Here is a 7731-nt window from a genome sequence, read left to right on the forward strand (position 1 = left end):
TCTAAAATTGACAGAAAACGTCAAAAATATCAGATTAATTAAAAATGCACAAAAAAATGTAATGATTAATTTCTCAGTGTTGGAAAGGTTTTATCCACAATGTGCCTTCGTGTCTGTGAATTTTGGACATGGCGTTTAATGTCCATGTATATTGCTTGCGTCGGGATCTTCGTGGCTTTTATATTTGGACCCCTTCAAACTGTCGTATATCTTACAGGTACTGGATGTTAGAAAATAGGAATTTTGCCCTCTTTCCTTTAATTACATTATAATTGTACTTGTATAGAAGTTAAATAAAGCATTAAAACTTTGATATTTATAATTTATTTTCTTTATATAAGAATTAAGAACTAAATTTAGTTTGGAAATTAAGTGTATTTTAAAATATAGTTTAGTATTTTAATATTATAAAGATATACCTTACCCTTATATCGCGATGCACGTCTTTGTCTGTTGTAAAAAAATTTAGAGGGTTTCCTATAACGCGGATGCATCAATCATGTTATAGGGAGGTTTATACTTTACAAGCTTTCTCAACTCCGTTCGCGTGGAATTAAAAAAACAAAACTAAGTAGCATATGTGTTCTTCCAGACTATCCTCTACATATACTAAACATCATCGAAATCGGTTCAGCCGTTTAGGCTACAAACTCTAACCATCCATCCATCCATCTAAACTTTCGCATTTATAATATTAGTATCTCTTTTGTTTCAGATCAGCATTCCGAGATGTCCAGACTAATCAAGAATGAACTCAATCTAGCTGTAATGCTCTGGTTCATCGTTGCTTTCATGTGGCTGATCCTAATTGCGAATGTTATTCTATTCTTTGGTTGTTTCTATAATAATAACAAATTAGTTATGATGTATTTCTACGCTATTCTGTTCCATTTGATCGTGGCATTTAATCTGTGTATTAGATACGCCATCTTGTGTTCGTTTTTCGACAACAAATGCTTCGATCATTCACTTGACAGAAATAGTGATGACAGTTTTACTGGTGTTGGTATCATTTTCGCATTCCTAACCTACACCGTCGCTTGGTCTGTCATACTCTTCATTGTTTGGAATTACAAGTTAACATTACCTGTGTCTTATTCACTTGTTTTATTTCTAACTTGCGACATCTGTGTGTAATTAACAAAAGTAGCCTACTATGTGTTGTTCCAGACTGTCTTTTTTTTTATAACATAAGATGGCAAACGAGCAAGCGGCCACCTGAATCCGCCAAAATGGCGAAGCGACTGCTGCCCATAGACATCCGCGATCGCAGATGCGTTGAATACCCTTATCCGACGGAGGAGGAGACGCACGTAAAGAGGATAATGCCCCTTCCTATGCATATCCTCCACTCAAATCCACTTCCCCTTCCCATCCTCTCCTTATAAGAAAAGGGTGGTAAAGAGAAAGGGACTTAAATTAGGCCTCCGGCACCACACTCATCAGACGAAACGCGGAATTGCTTCCACTTTACGCCTGTCTTCTGTGTGGTCGTGGTATTACTGGGGGCGTGCCGGCCCTGCAGTGCTAAGATGTTAAAGCGGGCACTATCACTATTAAAATGTCTACAACTGTCTACATCTATGCCAAATTTCATCAAGATCCCTTCAGCAGTTTAGGATACCAAGTCTAACAAACATCCATCTAAAATTTTCAAATTTACATTAATAAGAAAAATATCGTTGCTCCATATAAACTTAAGACTTTTAGGGCCTGTCCCACCTCTGGCTGATAGAGGTTTAGATAGCTTAAAAATGACATCACTGTCAGATAAGGGAAAAAATCCGATATTTCCATCACATATCTTATTCGTTGGAATTTTATCAGACAATTTACAATTTGGTGGGATCTTTAGAAGTTCATAAAACATCGGGAAACATCCCCTTCAAAAATATTCTTCTATCCTATGACTAGTCGACATCTAAAATTTTCTTTTTAAAACATTCATTCTTAGTATACCTGAGGTGTATTGAAATTCCTTTCAATATTTTCTTTTGTATTCGAAGCGGTAAGATCTTATCGATTCACTGTCGCGTAGTCTACAGTATCCAGTTGAATATTCAACTAAAATATTTATCTGGATATTTCAAATACTCGTGGCTGAATGCTTAAATACTAAATCAGGCATCTCGGAAACTAAACTGGACGCGGAACGATCCTTCGGGCATTCTCGTGACGGAATGACAGCGAAACCGAGGTATAAACAAGAAGTGACGTTAATTTAATATTGATTAACAATACTAGCGTTCGCCCGCGACTCGACCCGCGTGAAAAAAATAGCGTATATGTTCTTCCAGACTATGTCTTCATCTATGTCAAATTTCATCAAGATCCGATTAACTTTAGCTACAAACTTTAACAAACATCCATCTAATCTTTTCCATTTATCTTCTCTCTTCGCCTTTTCCCAGTTTGGGGTCGGCCTTCCTTGTCCTAAGTCTCCAAACAGCGAGAATCTTAAAGGTTTATTCGTCAAGTTTTATTTCCTTTATAAGACCTTAATCTTTCCCATGTATTATGACTAAAACAATATTGAACGAATAATATTAGAGGTAGTAATTAGGAGGAGGTTCATTATTGTTTAGTTTACTTTACATTTAATAAACTATTGCTATGCTTAGTTAAAAATGTAAAAAAAGGATAGGCGTATTTGCTTTTATATCAATAAATTGAGAAACATTTATGCTTATGTCCAATTTTACAATAGGAAAGATTACATGTCACTTGTTTTTCCCGTCGGGTAGTGATAGATCGGTGCAATGCGAATTCTTTTCCCATTGCCCTATTCGAATCCATGGTATGGTAATCCCATTTTATTATACTAACTATTGCTTTCCACTTCATCAACGTGAAATATAGTAGTTGTAACCTATGTTATTTACAGACAAATTACCTTTTTAACGGTAAAAGAACTTTCAAAATCGACCCAGTAGTTGTTGAGTTATTTCAATACACACAAAAATACAAATCATTCATCTTCATGTTATTAGTACTAGTTGTTCCCGTGCGGCTTCATCCGCGTGAAATTATTAAAACTTTATTTTATTGTTTACATTTGTAATGTCAAAATTCAAATGTAGAAATGACAACCTTGGTTCCCGGATGTTGGTAGCTCGTAGCTTATGGTCTCTCACATTAGGGTTTTTATCCAATTTATTTATCCCTTGAGTTTAATGGCGTGAATATATATATCCTAATGCGTGACGTAAGTGTAGGGCTTTTTATTAAAAAAAAGCAATTATTCAAAATATGCAGTAATTGCTGACATCTTACGCCACGAAGAAGTTTGTGTTTACGCTTTACTATATTAGTATAGATTGTAAAGATATTTTAGCAATAGATGTCCATTTGTACGATGTTTAAAAAATCGTACGTGGTTCCAAATACCCTATTTATCATTCGGTTAAAAAAACAAACCAGAATTTTAACAATTCTCGCGAGTTGAACATTAACAGTAATAATGAAATTGTTCTCGAGTCATTTAGCTGGGAGTTGCAACAGATATCGTGTGTAGACGGACAGACAAATTGCTGCGAGCACTTCATTAGTACACCCAGTCGAAATACTTCTAAATAAACAAAGCAAACATTTAACTTTGAACTTTGAAAAGCAAAAATTTTTTTTCTTATCTTATGCTTGCCAGGTGATATAAGAAACTACAAAGGACAATAGATTATCTTCTTTGTGCACGATACAAAAGAAAGTTTTATTTTATACTAGCTGTTGCCCGCGACTTCTCCACGTGGTATTAAAAACATACCAGCTATATAAATAACACAAAGCTACGTAACCCTCGGGAACCGGACATTTCTCGGGGATGAACCTTATCCCATGTGTACTTCAGACTTTGTGTAACATCTCTGGCAAATTTCAATAAGACATGTTGAACTTTTGCAGAATGATCGAGTAAATATTAAAAAACTGAATTAGTGAATCTCACGGGAACCGTAACTATTTCCGGGATAAAAAGTCGCCTATGTGTTCTTTCAGACTATCGTCTACATCTATAGCACGTTTCATTGAAATCCGTTCAGCAGTTTAGGCTACAAACGCTAACAAACGTCCATCGTAACTTTCGCATTTATATGATAAAGTAATTTAAGTCTAAAGCAAAAGTAAATTTCTTTTAATTACAAACACTACGACATTCCGTAGCTACGTAGCAATATCTACGTACGCAGTATACTTGATTGTTCAGTTATCGTAGAGAGACTACGAATTTACGTAGCAGATGAAATTTGGTCTACAAAACCAAGTCGGACGTACACTTTTGACTAAACTATCGCACAATCGCGATTGTCGATTGTTTTGCAGCCTATCCAACTGTTTAGTTGCACTAAGAATCGAGTAGCGTATACCTCCATATATGCCCATTGCAATCAAACAAACTAAACAGTTGTGCGATATTTTAGTCAAACATGTATGCGCTCTTACGATTTATTTCATTGACTTAAATTAATAATAAAATAAAGTAAAGAAAAATAAGCATTTATTTCTTTTTTATTAAATTTAAATTTAATCTTTACTGTACATGGGTTTTCGTAAAAATGTTCATTAACAAAGTCCGGTAGACGCAAACGATATACGGATGCAGACTAACATATATACGTAAAATACAATGTATACAGTACTATGTACGGTTGTTAATAATTTTCTATAGACGGCGCGCTTTTTTATTGTACATTTCAACGGAAGTTCCGACTGCGTTGGAAAAGTTTCGTAGACTGTAACTAATGGCCGTGATCTTCGTAAGTCGAGACGATATTCTATGCACAGTTTACTATTGTGAATGAAAAACATTTTTTTAAAATACATTTTATATCACGTGAAAATTGGAATTCATTGAAATAATTTGTAGGAAAATGTTTATGATTTACGACACACAAGTACTCGTTACGAGCCAGTATTTAGTAACTATTTTATATAGAAGATATATTTAAAAATATAACTATACTAGCTGATGCTCGCGACTTCGTCCGCGTGATATTAAAAAAAAACATATAGCCTGTTACTCGCTGAAAACGTAGCTTTTTATCGGTGAAAGAGATTTTACAATCGGTCCAGTAGTTTTTGAGTTTTTTTAATAAATACAAAAATACAAATCCTTCCTTTTTATATTAGTATACATAATACGATATGTGATTTACTTCAATGTTTAGGAACCCAGACAAAGAGTATAGAAGGAAGAAAATATCTTGCTTCTTAATATTATGTCAATGTTTTGATGGATGGATGGATGTTTTGTAGCAGATATCTTCAGACCGCTCAACACATCTGAATGAAATTTGGCATAGATGTAGGACATAGTCTTGAAGAACACATAGGCCACTTTTTTTTTTCTAAGTCTGCGTGGACGAAGCCACAGACAAAAGCTAGATAAAAAATATATGAAAAAGTCGGCATACGCATATCGAAATGCCGATCATTCATACGTAGGATATATCGAACATAGTTTTAAAGCAAATTGTTTTGAAACAATGCTTCACGTACGTTTCCGTTCTTATCTTTTTTTACAAAACGCACGGGTTTTGTGTTTTTTTTTACATACAACAGACGTATGAACTGAGAAATGCGACTCTGTTCGTTAATTGCTTTTTTAAAACGCATTCCGCGCTCGCAAGTTTTTTAATAACCCCGCCAGGTGGAGCTGGAATTACGTAAACTGCGCCGACGGAAATGTATCCCTGTGAGTTAATAAGCAAATAAGTATATTTCATTGTGCTTTAAGTAAGAACTTTCTAATACTAGGATAAAATAAAAATAATGATAATAATAATAGATCGGTCTGAGAGTTGTGTAATGTTAGACGATGTCACTATCCCACATGACGAGAATCTCGTGAAAGCCGAAAATGAAAAACTATTAAAATATTTGGATTTGGCTCACGAGATTACCGCCATGTGGCGTATGAAATCGACTACCATTATTCCGATAGTCGTTTCGGCACACGGGCTGATAGCGAAGAGCTTCGACCAACACCTCAAGAAGCTCTCGCTAGACAGTTGGATTAAGGGCCCGATTCAAAAGGCGGTTATTTTAGAAACCGCACGACTAGTGAGGAGGTTCCTGTCTCTGCAGCCCTGACCACTGGTTGCTTGAGTCATCGGATTCCGCAGCCGGTGGACTTACTATTTTTTTATATAATATGTTTTATTTTGTTATTTTTTTAAGAAAATCATGTGAAATGTATTATATATAAAAATAAGAGAATAAAGATATGAAGTACAATAATAATAATAAATAAAATGTGAAATATATTATACATAATAATAATAAAGCGAAAAGCTTCGACCAACACCTCAAGAAGCTCTCGCTAGACAGTTGGATTAAGGGCCCGATACAAAAGGCGGTTATTTTAGAAACCGCACTAATAGTGAGGAGGTTCCTGTCTCTGCAGCCCTGACCACTGGTTGCTTGAGTCATCGGATTCCGCAGGCGGTGGACTTCTATTTTTTTTAATAACATATTTTATTTTATTTTTATATTCTTGTAAAATGTATGATATAGAAAGAAATAAAGATATATGGAGAATTAATAATAATAAAACTGAAGTAGAATAGTTAATGTCAGAATTTAGTTTGGTTATTACCAATTTTATCGTTTTTGTACTACTACTATTCAGCCATATGACGCCCTCTACTGGTCATAGACTTCCCCAACGTTCGCCACCATGATCGGTCCTGTGCCTCCCGCATCCAGGGTACTCCGTGTTTATACACATATTACAAATATTTATCAAACTATGATCTCATTCTGAATAGATAAAAACAGGGATAATAAATAGAAAATACCATACTTTGTCAGATAATATGACAATAAGGCTTCAAAGACCAGAAACCTGTTATTAGTGTATTCTCGGTAACATATTGGTATTACTAGTGCAGTTAAGTCAATGTAAGTTACAGTACTAAGTATGTACAATTCATAGAAAATAAAAAAAAAAACTAATTCAACATTTAAGTTTCTGATTTTCGAGAGAACCGAAGCAGCGCCATCTGTTGTCGAGTAGCATAAATAGAAGATTTTAAATGTTTATAATTTTTAAATTTCAATTTTCATTCCGCCTCTTGTTTTTTTGTAAAACAATATATGCTTATTCAACAATAATTAGTAACATGTTATAAATAAAAAATACAAGGGATCAACGTCATGCGCCACCTTGTGGATAAAACATGTAACTATAACATTCATAAAATATTCAAACAGGCAGAAAGTTACAATGTTATTTTCGGGATCTATTCCATTGGAAAATAAACTTACTACATTCGGAGTAAGGTTTAAAATCAGTAAATCGTTAATGTAAGAAATAACATCACTGAAATATTAAGGCAAGGTAAGTCCGTAAGGTAATATAGGTATATCGCACTTTCCAAATAAGAAACGGATACGAAATATTTGCTATATTTATACAATGTTATAATAAAAATATAAATATAAAATAAAATATGCACATCACTGTAAAGCCTTTAGTTTAGCAAATTTAACTGTAGCTTGCTAAAAAAAATTATTGGAAGCATTTCATCGTATGCAACTTTTGACGGAGAGAAAATTGTGTTTAAACTTAGAACGAAAGAGCGAGACAAACATATAACTAATTACATACAGATAGAGAGAGACAGCCTCTGAGTCGATATACTAATTTTTAATGTGTGAAACAATAGTGACATTGCTCAGTACACCTGTACGAACACAGTGTTTTGAAAGTATGGGGAGTAATGTAAATGTTACGAC

The 7731-nt window shown here is 34.3% G+C and overlaps 1 long non-coding RNA gene across 1 annotated transcript; it reads left to right on the forward strand.

Moving 5' to 3' along the window:
* Positions 1-1097, forward strand: LOC106101351. Its single transcript, XR_001225507.1, has 2 exons — positions 1-217; positions 716-1097. It is a non-coding gene; the product is annotated as an uncharacterized LOC106101351 (long non-coding RNA).
* The last annotated feature ends 6634 nt before the right edge of the window (positions 1098-7731 follow it).

Source organism: Papilio polytes, unplaced genomic scaffold, assembly GCF_000836215.1.
Source record: "Papilio polytes unplaced genomic scaffold, Ppol_1.0 DF823991.1, whole genome shotgun sequence".
Classification (NCBI taxonomy): Eukaryota; Metazoa; Arthropoda; class Insecta; order Lepidoptera; family Papilionidae; genus Papilio; species Papilio polytes.